This window comes from Triticum aestivum, chromosome 3A (assembly GCF_018294505.1).
Source record: "Triticum aestivum cultivar Chinese Spring chromosome 3A, IWGSC CS RefSeq v2.1, whole genome shotgun sequence".
NCBI classification, from domain to species: Eukaryota; Viridiplantae; Streptophyta; class Magnoliopsida; order Poales; family Poaceae; genus Triticum; species Triticum aestivum.
In genome coordinates, this window is record NC_057800.1 from 390,953,745 (window position 1) to 390,967,276 (window position 13,532).

The window sequence follows — 13,532 nt, forward strand, 5'->3', positions numbered from 1 at the left end:
AAGAACATTCTTTTGAGTAAGAGCACATCCCGTTTTACTCACCATATGTAACTTGCATTTTCTTCAGGATTTATTCTGCGCTGCTTCATATCTGTTCCTCTGCAGCTCCTTCGCATGTACGAATCAACCTGTCTAATGATGCTGTTACAAAGTGCAGTGATTTAAGCAGTTAACACGACCTAGCAGTGCACTGCCTGCAGTTCCCCGGGAAACCAGGAGTGACCAAGGGGACTTCGTCCTCCCATATATCTGATATTTTAGAGCTATAATACCTTGCCCGTTAAAAAAGGATATGGCACCTAACTACCTATCTTAAGGAGTTGTCTAAGTCTTTCAACTGCTCGTTTCTTATTCTAAAGAGCCGTTGATCGGTCATCCTATGGCTCTCCTCTCAAGATTGTGGTTCGCCGACTTGATTTCCTCTTGTCCATCGATCCTTTCTTTTAACAAAGAAGAGGCGCTCAAGGCGCCAAGTTCATTTCAAATCAAGCTCTAGTACATCACACAACAAAGATTACAACTTCTGGGCAATTAAGCAATAACAGATGTCGCAAGAAGGACAACTAAATGGCTTATGAGCTTGACTGAAACATCTAAAGACAAGTTCCACATTGGAAGTAAGAACCTGATGAGAATCGTAGTAGGCTAGACCTAAAATAACCGAAGAAATCTGCACTGTGTAGCTGAAGAAATGAGCAAGATGCTGCCTGATGAGCCATCTAGATCAGAAGCCGTGATGCTGTGTCAAATTGTCCATGCAAAACATGACTTTCTACAAATTAAAACTTTCTATAATTAAGCTGATTCACATCAGCCACAACAAACTGGAGAGCTCCAGTTACATTGAGAATAGAGGAAGGGTCCTGCTGTATGTAGACTTATATCATGAAGCGGCTTGTCGATGCGCCTTGTCGATGCACCGTTCACCAAAAGATCAAAAGCTTCCAGTCCTGTATGATGCAAGTGTGATCTTCCTATGGTCTTATAGGCGTGAGAGTAAATCCAAGGACATGCAATTTGAGCTCAATAGCTTCTTGCAACATGAAGAACAAAACCCTGAAAATTAAAATCAGCGAGAAGAGAAACTATAGGGCAGGACAAATTCCTACGAGATAAAGCAAAGCAACAAATGCCACGCTCTATAGACCGTCGATCCTTCATCGGATGGCCTGGAGAAGCTCCCGCGTCGTTGTTTACTATTCGACACTTTCATTCTTTCAATTTGCTTTTCACCTGCTAGACTGTAATGGCTATTGAAAGTGCAACTAATCGTCGCGTGGTTTTGTTGATTCATAACAACATATACATCATTGAACTAATGTCTACTCAAAGAATATTTCGAGAAAGTTCAATTAGGTATGGCAATGGGATGTGAATCTGAACTCCTCAAAATGAAAAAGGACAAACATTGGCAAAGCTTCAAGACTCTACATTTTTGGTTAAATGAACAAGGTTTTGATCATGGACTAACTGCTCAAGTGCTTAGAGATATTACTCCAAAACCCTCAACCACACTATCACATTCAACTATGTCCTAAACCCTAACGTCAAACTCAGTCCCACCAAAACACACCTACCTGGATCCACCGAGTTACACTTGACATAGTCACTGCCTAAACCCTAGCAACTCAGTCTCACTGAGATGACCATTCGGCCTCGCCGAAGAGCACTTGCCAACCTTCTGTCGCCTATTTCTACTTGTGAGCCGCGTTGCGATTTTCCCCGAAGAGGAAGGGTGAAGCAATATAGTAGCTGATAAGTATTTCCCTCGGTGATAACCAAGGTTATCGAACCAATAGGAGAATAACGCAAATCCTAGTGAACAACACCTGCACACATAAAAGCAAATACTTGCACCCAACGCGGGCAAGCGGGTTGTCAATCCCCTTGAACTCGTTACTTGCAAGGATTAATTCTGATAGTGGTCGATAGATAAAAATAAAAGTAAATAAATTACAACAATGTATTTTTGGTTTTAGCCATATGATTAAAGTAGACCCGGGGCCATAGTTTTCACTAGAGCATTCTCTCTCAAAACAATAGCATATCGTGGGTAGACAATTTCTTGTTGGGCAATTGATAGAAAACACATAGTTATGACATTATTCATGGCAATGATCATGTATATAGGCATCACGTCCGTGACAAGTAGACCGAAACGACTCTGCATCTACTACCATTACTCCACCTCGAGAGCGCTTCTACGGCCTCTCTACGTGTTAAGTTCATAACAAACAGAGTAATGCATGAAGTATGATGACATGATGTAGACAAATTAAACTCAAGCAATATGAATAAACCCCATTGTTTTTCTCTTAATGGCAACAATACAAATACGCGCCTCGCTATCCTTTCCGTCACTGGGTGAGGACACCGCAAGATTGAACCCATCACAAAGCACCTCTCCCACTGAAGATAAATCAATCTAGTTGGCCAAACCAAACAGACTTATCAGAGAGAAATACAAAGCTATAATAATGATGCATAATACATTTCACAAAAGAGTCAACTACTTTCAATAAATAATCTGGTCATAAACCCACAATTCATCGGATCCCAACGCAAAAGAAGATTACATCGGATATAACTCCAAGAAGATCAACGAGAACATGGTATTGAAGATCAAAGAGAGAGAAAAAGTAATCTAGCTACTAGCTATGGACCCATAGGTCTGTGGTGAACTACTCACACATCATCGTAAGGCAACAAGGATGATGTAGAAGCCCTCCATGATCGATTCCCCCTCCAGTAGAGTAGCGGAAAAGGCCTCTAGATGGGATCACGGAAGGACAGAAGCTTGCGGTGGCAGAAAAAGTGTTTCGGGTGGCCCTGTGTTGGTTTGGGAATATTTGGGAATTTATAGAGGTGGAATTAGGTCAAACGGAGATGTGTGGGACCCACGAGCTCAGGGGGCGCGCCGGGTGAGCTCGTCACTCTCCCGTACATCTTCTAGCCTCCTCCCGAACATTCTAGTGTCCCTTCTGGTCCAGAAAAAATCACCGTAAAGTTTCATCGTGTTTGGACTTCGTTTGGTATTGATTTTCTGAAAGGCCAAAAACAAGTAAAAAAACAATAACTGACACTAAGTACTGAGTTAATAGTTAGTCCCGAAAATGATAAAAAATAACATAATAAAGCATATAAAGCCTCCAAGATTGATAATATAATAGCATGAAACAATAAAACATTATAGATACGTTGGAGACGTATCATCTATCGATTTCATCTCAAAATTTTTGAGTAGTTTCAATCGGTCTCACTGAAGTGTGGAAAGTGATTAGGTCATCACTCATCAGTCTCACCGAGCTGTTCCATCCAGTCTCATTGAAAAGCCTAAAGTTCAAACCTTTCGTACTAATTGGTCTCACCGTGTTTACATCAGGTCCCACCGAGTAGTGCATAAAGGTTTGTAACGGTTAGATTTTTTGTGCTGCCTATATATGCCCACACCCATTCCACCAACTGAGGGTGTCGTGGACTAAGGGGTGCTAACCTGTACAACATGTCATCTATGGGCCGAGCTAATGGCCCACCGATCACTTGAGAAGGGATTACCGAAGCCGTGGCCCTTGGCGTGAGCAAGATGGAAACTTCCAAAGACTAGGCGTGCACTTCAAGGAGAGTTCTATTAGCCAGCATGTTTATTCCAACTTGGCAACCGATCACATCTGTAACCTAGGTAGTCCCGGTGCCTTGATACGTCTCCAATATATCTATTAATTGTTCCATGCTGTTATTATAACGCCCCAGACACACCCGCCGGTGGTCTTTACTCCTAGCGGGATCTAGACTGGCCCCACAGATCAATACTAGTCTTTTCTGCGCACTTTGTCCTCACTCGTGCACACCCGGGACCAACTTCCCGGTCGATCACCCATCCTGAAACTACTCCAAGCTGAGCACGCTTAACTTTGGAGTTCTGTCGGAATGGGCTTCCGAAAAAGAAGGAATTCCTTATTGATATGAGTAGTCTATCATCCCTAATAAGCCAGGCCATCACATACACCCCCACTCAGAGGAACCGACGTCCTCGTCGGGCCATAGGAACGTTCCCTCTTGGCACATACGTCTGTGTTTCCAGTCCAATACATGTGCCATGCCATGTGCCACGACAGATCACAAACGTCATGAACAACATGACCACGCACCTGTCCGCAACCATCCGTGTAACCGCGAGGGTCGGCTCTGATACCAACTTGTAACGCCCCGGACACACCTGCCGGTGGTCGTTACTCCTGGCGAGATCTAGACTGGCCCCATAGATCAATACTAGTCTTTTCTGCACACTTTGTCCTCACTCGTGCATAGTTGGGACCAACTTCCCGGTCGGTCACCCATCCTGAAACTACTCCAAGTTGAGCACGCTTAACTTTGGAGTTCTGTCGGAATGGGCTCCCGGAAAAGAAGGAATTCCTTATTGATATGAGTAGTCTATCATCCCTAATAAGCCATACCATCACAGTTATATTATCAATCTTGAATGTTTTATAATCATTTTATATCATTTTTTGGTACTAACCTATTGACATAGTGCCAAGTGCCAGTTGCTGTTTCTTCCATGTTTTTTACATCGCAGAAAATCAATACCAAACGGAGTCCAAATGCCACGAAACTTTACAGAGATTTTTTATGGGCCAGAAGACACGTAATGGGCCTTGGCTATGCCTGGGGGGGGTGCTCCGAGGAGAGCACAACCCACCAGGGCGCACCAGGAGGCCCAGGCGCGCCCTGGTGGGTTGTGCCCACCTCGGGTGCCCCCCGGACTGCCTCTTTGCTCTATAAATACCCCAATATTCGCAAAACCTAAGGGAATCGACAAAAATATTCATACAGTCGCCGTAGAGTCCAGAACCACTAGATCCAATCTAGACACCATCTCGGATGGGGTTCACCACCTCCATTGGTGCCTCTCCGATGATGCGTGAGTAGTTCTTTGTAGACCTTCAGGTCCGTAGTTAGTAGCTAGATGGCTTCCTCTCTTTCTCTCTATCTCTCTGGATTCTCAATACAATGGTCTCTTGGAGATCCATATGATGTAACTCTTTTGCGGTGTGTTTGTTGGGATCGATGAACTTTGAGTTTATGATCAGATCTATCTTTTTATATCCATGAAGGTATTTTAGTTTCTTTGATCTCTTTTATGCATGATTGCTTATAGCCTCATATTTCTTATCCGATATTTGGGTTTTGTTTGGCCAACTTGATCTATTTATCTTGCAATGGGAAGAGGTGCTCTGTAGTGGGTCGATCTTACGGTGCTTGATCCCAGTGACAGAAGGGGAACCGACACGTATGTATCATTGCTACTAAGGATAAACCGATGGGGTATATCTCTACATAGATAGATCTTGTCTACATCATGTCGTCGTTCATATTGCATTACCTTGTTTCTCCATGAACTTAATACACTAGATGCATGCTGGATAGCGGTCGATGTGTGGAGTAATAGTAGTAGATGTAGGCAGGAGTCGGTCTACTAATCTTGGACGTGATGCCTATGTAATGATCACTGTCTAGATATCGTCATGAGTATTTGAAGTTCTATCAATTGCCCGACAGTAATTTGTTCACCCACCATTTGCTATTTTTCTCGAGAGAAGCCACTAGTGAAACCTACGGCTCCCAGGTCTCTTTCTCCTATATTTGCCTTTGCGATCTACTTTTCCTTTGCTTTTATTTTCATATCTATTAAACTAAAAACACAATTTATTCTTATTTATTTTATTTGCCATTCGATCTATCAATCTACTACAATTTATCTCACGTCCGTCTGCCTATCTCGAGGCGCCGTACCCGGAAGGGATTGACAACCCCTTTAACACGTCGGGTTGCGAGGATTTGTTATCTGTGTGCAGGTGCTGTTTATGTTGTGTTGCTTGGTTCTCCTACTGGTTCGATAACCTTGGTTTCACATCTGAGGGAAATACCTACCGCTGCTGTGCTACATCATCCCTTCCTCTTTGAGGAAATACTGACGTAGCTTCAAGCCGCATCAAAAGGAATTTCTGGCGCCGTTGCCAGGGAGGATCTTCAACATATACCAAATTCCTAATCACAAATATCATATCCTCGCAATTTACATTATTTTCCATTTGTCTCTCGTTTTCCTCTCTCCCACTTCACAAAAAATTGTTGTTTTATTCGCTCCCTTTTTCGTTTTCCTTTTTCTCGTCAGATCTTTTGTTTGCTTGTGTTGCCATGTGCCTTCTATATGCTTGCATCTTCGCTTGCTAAAAATCTATTGATATGGATCCCCATCCACTTGCTAATCTTTTTAAAAGATCCAATCATGTTGAACCAATTGCTAGTGAGTTGAGTGCACTAGATTATCTTTATGACGTTTTTCTTCAGATTCGTGAAACTGAAAATTGTGATGAAGAAATTTATGAAGTGATTCATGATAGCTCCTTGAATGAAAAGCATGGTTGTAATAATTTTACTATAAATTCTATTAATGTCAGTTATGCTAATAATATGCAAAACCCCAAGCTTGGGGATGCTAATTTTGCTATGTCTACTACTTTTTGCAATGATCATGATTGGGATGATTCTTCTTATGATATTTAAAATTTATTTAAGCCTCATGATGAATATGTTTAAAATAATATTGAAAGTTTGTTTGGAAGAGTGTCAACTTTAGCTAAAAATAATCCCACATATTTGGTGAGTGTTGAATCTTATGAAATTTTTGATATAAGTGGGCTTGGAGTGGTCATGACTTTATTTGATGATAATCGCACTATTTTGGAAGAGTGTCAACTTTGCATGCATGTGGATCATGAAGAGAATATTTTAAGTTATAGTTATATTGTTAAATTTGATTATGATCCTACATATAATTATTATGAGAGGGGAAAATATGGCTATAGAAATTTTCATGTTACTAAATTACCTCTCGTTATGTTGAGATCGTCAATATTTTATTCCTCCTCTTTGCATATGTTAGATGTTTCTTGTCTTGATGATTTGTTTGCTTATAAAACTCCTATGCATAAGAAATATGTTAGACTTAAATGTGTTTGTCATATGCTTCATGATGCTCTCTTTGTTTCAATTATTATCTTTTGTGTGAGAATCATTGAAATCTTATGCCTAGCCAGGGGCACAAAATGATAACGCTTGTTTTTTGAGCATCAGTACAGACACAAGCGCTCATATACACGCGCATACACTCACCCCTATGAACGCACACATGCACACCCTACCCCTATGAGCACCTATGAAAGACTGAGCCGGCATATCATCTTGAGATTTACGAAGTCACCATAGGCACCTCGTCGTCGACGGGAACGTCTCCTCCCACTGAATGCGCATCGTCGAAAATCCTGAAATAAATCCAGGAATAAATGCGAGCACCAGGATTTGAACCCTGGTGGGCTGGGGATACCATAGTCCCTCTAACCATCCAACCACATGTTGGTTCGCAACGATAACGCTTGTTGGAAGGCAACCCAATGAATAAAATTTATTTTTGCTTTTTGCTTCCTGTTCTTGTGTGTTAGCACAATTATGCTACTGTTATGATTGTTTTTTTAGTTTTAATTAGTGTTTGTGCCAAGTAAAGCCTTTAGGATCTTCTTGGGTGATAGTTGTTTGATCTTGCTGAAAAAACATAAACTTTTGCTCTCACGAAAAAATTCTCATTTTTAACCAGAGAGCGATAAAATACCCATTCCTTTTGTAGTAGATCAATATACAAATTTCTCAGGTCTTCCTAATTTTTCATAATTTTTGGAGTTACAGAAGTATTCTAAATAGTCAGATTGCTACAGACTATTCTGTTTTGACAGATTCTGTTTTCTTTGCGTTGTGTGCTTGTTTTGATGGCTCTATGGTTTTCTTTGATGAGTGTTTGCCATAGAAAAGTTGGAATACAGTAGATATAATGCAAGAACAAAATATGAATTGGTTTGATACAACACTTATAGTAGTGATTTATTTTCTTATATTAACGGATCTCACGAAGGTTTTGTTGAGTTTTGTGTGATTGAAGTTTTCAAGTTTTTGGGTTATCTTACGATGGATGAAGGAATAAGGAGTAAGAAGAGTCTAAGCTTGGGGATGCCCTGGCATCCCCCGCTATTATCCAAAAGAGAGCAAGCAACTAAGATTGGGGATGCCCCCGAGTGGCATCCCCTCTTTCTTCTAACGACCATCGGTATTTTACTCGAAGCTATATTTTTATTCGTCACATACTATGTGTTTTGCTTGGAGCGTCTTGTATGATATGAGTCTTTGCTTGTTTTATTTTGTGTTTTAAGTCTTGATTCCTTGCTTGACACACCTATTTGAGAGAGCCAAAATTATGTCATGACTTGTTAGAATTGCTCTCTATGCTTCACTTAAATTTTTTATGAGCTATGGACTTGCTCTAGTGCTTCACTTATATCTTTTTGAGTATGGTGTGCTTTAGTATTTTTGAAGAAATGCTCTCTTGCATCACTTAGATTTATTTGAGAGTCAGTAAAATTTTAAGAAATTCTCTCTTGCTTCACTTAAATTAATTTGAGAGAAAGAAAGAAATATTATGCTCATGATCTTCACTTATATTTGTTTGAGCTTGTCAAAAGCAACACATAAAAATTAGTCCCAAAGTGATAGATATCCAAGAAGGATATAATAAAAACTTTCATGAAGATCATTGGACAAAATAAACTTGATTCTTAGTAATAGTTTTGAGATATGATGATGTGATATGTGAGTTATGTTGATTAGTAATTATGCTTTAGTAAGAATATTGGTGTTAAGGTTTGTGATTCCCTATGCAAGCACGAAAGTCAATAATTATGCAATGAAATTGTATCCTACTTCTGGTGCATTATTCGGTGTTAATTATGATTAATGCTCGCTTATGAGATTATCCGTTTCTTAGTTGGTCGCTTCTCAATCTTTTGCTAGCCTTCATTTTGCACTAAGTATGATCTCTACTTGTGCATCCAAAAACCTTTAACCCAGTTTTTTCACATGAGTCCACTATATCTACCTATATGCGACATTATTTTTCCGTTCTAAGCAAATTTGTATGTGCCATCTCTAATTTTCAAAATAAACTTCTCTTTCGTGTGTTCGTTTCGCTCGCGGAGCAGTGAGGGGTGGCTAATATTTTCCATGCTAAATGTGTTATTCTCAAGATGAGTGTTTATTCACTTGTCATTGCACGAGAGTAAGGCAAACGTATTAGGGATGCCCAGTCCCGAAATGAAAAATGAATTTACTTTATGTTGTCAAATACTCCCTCCGTCCCACAATATAAGAACGTTTTTAACACTACACTAGTGTCATAAACGTTGTTATATTTTGGGACGAAGGGAGTAATAAATTCCTTGGAAAGTGTTGGTATGGAGGGCAACCGTGGATAAGGCTAGCCACGGAAAGTGAAAGTATGGTTGAAAAAGGAATAAACTTTATTTTCTGTTTGGGAACCGCCTATGATATATCTAAGCATGGAAAGTGTTGGGAACTCTAAGTCGTTTTCGTTGGTGGGAAGGATACACCTCCCAAAATGTTTTTATCTCTAAGTTTTTCGCTTTGAGCTCTGGCACCTCTACAAATTCCTACTTCCCTCTGCGAAGGGCCTTTCTTTTACTTTATGCAATTTTTATTTTGAATTTGAGTCTCCGACTTCTCTTATAAAAACACCAACTAGGAGGCAATATGTGAAGGAAATATGCCCTAGAGGCAATAATAAAGTTATTATTTATTTCCTTATATCATGATAAATGTTTATTATTCATGCTAGAATTGTATTAACCGGAAACATAATACATGTGTGAATACATAGAAAAACAGAGTGTCACTAGTATGCCTCTACTTGACTAGCTCATTAATCAAAGATGGTTATGTTTCCTAACCATGGACAAAGAGTTGTTATTTGATTAACGGGATCACATCATTAGTTGAATGATCTGATTGACATGACCCATTCCATTAACTTAGCACCCGATCATTTAGTATGTTGCTATTGCTTTCTTCATGACTTATACATGTTCCTATGACTATGAGATTATGCAACTCCCGTTTGCCAGAGGAACACTTTGTGTGCTACCAAACGTCACAACGTAACTGGGTGATTATAAAGGAGCTCTACAGGTGTCTCCAAAGGTACATGTTGGGTTGGCGTATTTCGAGATTAGGATTTGTCACTCCGATTGTCGGAGAGGTATCTCTGGGCCCTCTCAGTAATGCACATCACTTAAGCCTTGCAAGCATTGCAACTAATGAGTTAGTTGCAGGATGATGTATTACAGAACAAGTAAAGAGACTTGCCGGTAACGAGATTGAACTAGGTATAGGACACCGACGATCGAATCTCGGGCAAGTAACATACCGATGACAAAGGGAACAACGTATGTTGTTATGCGGTCTGACCGATAAAAGATCTTTGTAGAATATGTAGGAGCCAATATGAGCATCCAGGTTCCGCTATTGGTTATTGACCGGAGACGTGTCTCAGTCATGTCTACATTGTTCTCGAACCCATAGGGTCCGCACGCTTAAGGTTACGATGACCGTTATATTATGAGTTTATACATTTTGATGTACCGAAGGTTGTTCGGAGTCCCGGATGTGATCACGGACATGACGAGGAGTCTCGAAATGGTCGAGACATAAAGATTGATATATTGGAAGCCTATGTTTGGATATCGGAAGTGTTCCGGGTGAAATTGGGATTTTACCGGAGTACCGGGAGGTTACCGGAACCCCCCGGAAGGTATATGGGCCTTAGTGGGCCTTAGTGGAAGAGAGGAGAGGTGGCCAGAGATGGGACGCACGCCCCTCCCCCCTTGGTCCGAATTGGACAAGGAGAGGAGGTCGGCCCCCCTTCCTCCTCTCTCTCCTCTCCCCCCCCCTCCACGAATCCTATTCCAACTAGGAAAGGGGGGAGTCCTACTCCCAGAAGGAGTAGGACTCCTCCTGGCGCACCACACCTTGGCTGGTCGGCCCCCCTCCCTTGAACCTTTATATACGGAGGCAGGGGCACCCCTAGAGACACAAGTTGATCCACGTGATCATATTCTTAGCCGTGTGCGGTGCCCCCTTCCACCATAGTCCTCGATAATATTGTAGCGGTGCTTAGGCGAAGCCCTATGACGGTAGTACATGAAGATCGTCACCACGCCATCGTGCTGACAGAACTCTTCCCCGACACTTTGCTGGATCGGAGTCCGGGGATCGTCATCGAGCTGAACGTGTGCTAGAACTCGGAGGTGCCGTAGTTTCGGTGCTTGATCGGTCGGGCCGTGGAGACGTACGACTACATCAACCAAACGCTTCCGTTGTCGATCTACAAGGGTACGTAGATCATACTCTCCCCTCTCGTTGCTATGCATCACCATGATCTTGCGTGAGCGTAGGAATTTTTTTGAAATTACTACGAAACCCAACAGTGGCATCAGAGCCTAGGTTTTATATGTTGATGTTATATGCACGAGTAGAACACAAGTGAGTTGTGGGCGATATAAGTCATACTGCTTACCAGCATGTCATACTTTGGTTCGGCGGTATTGTTGGACGAAGCGGCCCGGACCGACATTACGCTTACGCTTACGCGAGACTGGTTCTCCCGACGTGCTTTGCACATAGGTGGCTTGCGGGTGAAAGTTTCTCCAACTTTAGTTGAACCGAGTGTGGCTACGCCCGGTCCTTGCGAAGGTTAAAACAACACCAACTTGACAAACTATCGTTGTGGTTTTGATGCGTAGGTAAGATTGGTTCTTGCTTAAGCCCGTAGCAGCCACGTAAAACTTGCAACAACAAAGTAGAGGACGTCTAACTTGTTTTTGCAGGGCATGTTGTGATGTGATATGGTCAAGACATGATGCTAAATTTTATTGTATGAGATGATCATGTTTTGTAACCGAGTTATCGGCAACTGGCAGGAGCCATATGGTTGTCGCTTTATTGTATGCAATGCAATCGCGCTGTAATGCTTTACTTTATCACTAAGCGGTAGCGATAGTCATGGAAGCATAAGATTGGCGAGACGACAACGATGCTACGATGGAGATCAAGGTGTTGCGCCGGTGACGATGGTGATCACGACGGTGCTTCGAGGATGGAGATCACAAGCACAAGATGATGATGGCCATACCATATCACTTATATTGATTGCATGTGATGTTTATCTTTTATGCATCTTATCTTGCTTTGATTGATGGTAGCATTATAAGATGATCTCTCACTAATTATCAAGAAGTGTTCTCCCTGAGTATGCACCGTTGCGAAAGTTCTTCGTGCTGAGACACCACATGATGATCGGGTGTGATAGGCTCTACGTTCAAATACAACGGGTGCAAAACAGTTGCACACGCGGAATACTCAGGTTATACTTGACGAGCCAAGCATATACATATATGGCCTCGGAACACGGAGACCGAAAGGTCGAGCGTGAATCATATAGTAGATATGATCAACATAGTGATGTTCACCAATGAAACTACTCCATCTCACGTGATGATCGGACATGGTTTAGTTGATTTGGATCATGTGATCACTTAGAGGATTAGAGGGATGTCTATCTAAGTGGGAGTTCTTAAGTAATATGATTAAATTGAACTTAAATTAATCATGAACTTAGTCCTAGTAGTATTTTGCAAATTATGTTATAGATCAATAGCTCGCGTTGTTGCTTCCCTGTGTTTATTTTGATATGTTCCTAGAGAAAATTGTGTTGAAAGATGTTAGTAGCAATGATGCGGATTGGATCCGTGATCTGAGGTTTATCCTCATTGCTGCATAGAAGAATTATGTCCTTGATGCACCGCTAGGTGACAGACCTATTGCAGGAGCAGATGCAGACGTTATGAACGTTTGGCTAGCTCAATATGATGACTACTTGATAGTTTAGTGCACCATGCTTAATGGCTTAGAATCGGGACTTCAAAGACATTTTGAACGTCATGGAGCATATGAGATGTTCCAGGAGTTGAAGTTAATATTTCAAGCAAATACCCGAGTTGAGAGATATGAAGTCTCCAACAAGTTCTATAGCTAAAAGATGGAGGAGAATCGCTCAACTAGTGAGCATGTGCTCAGATTGTCTGAGTACTACAATCGCTTGAATCAAGTGGGAGTTAATCTTCCAGATAAGATAGTGATTGACAGAATTCTCTAGTCACCATCACCAAGTTAGTAGAACTTCGTGATGAACTATGATATGCAAGGGATAACGGAAACGATTCCCAAGCTCTTCGTAATGCGGAAATTAACGAAGGTAGAAATCGAGAAAAACATCAAGTGTTGATGGTAGACAAGACCACTAGTTTCAAGAAAAGGGCAGAGGGAAGAAGGGGAACTTCAAGAAGAACAGCAAGCAAGTTGCTGCTCAAGTGAAGAAACCCAAGTCTGGTCCTAAGCCTGAGACTAAGTGCTTTTACTGCAAAGGGACTGGTCACTGGAAGCGGAACTACCCCAAGTGATTGGCGGATAAGAAGGATGGCAAAGTGAACATAAGTATATTTGATATACATGTTATTGATGTGTACTTTACTAGTGTTTATAGCAACCCCTCAGTATTTGATACTAGTTCAGTT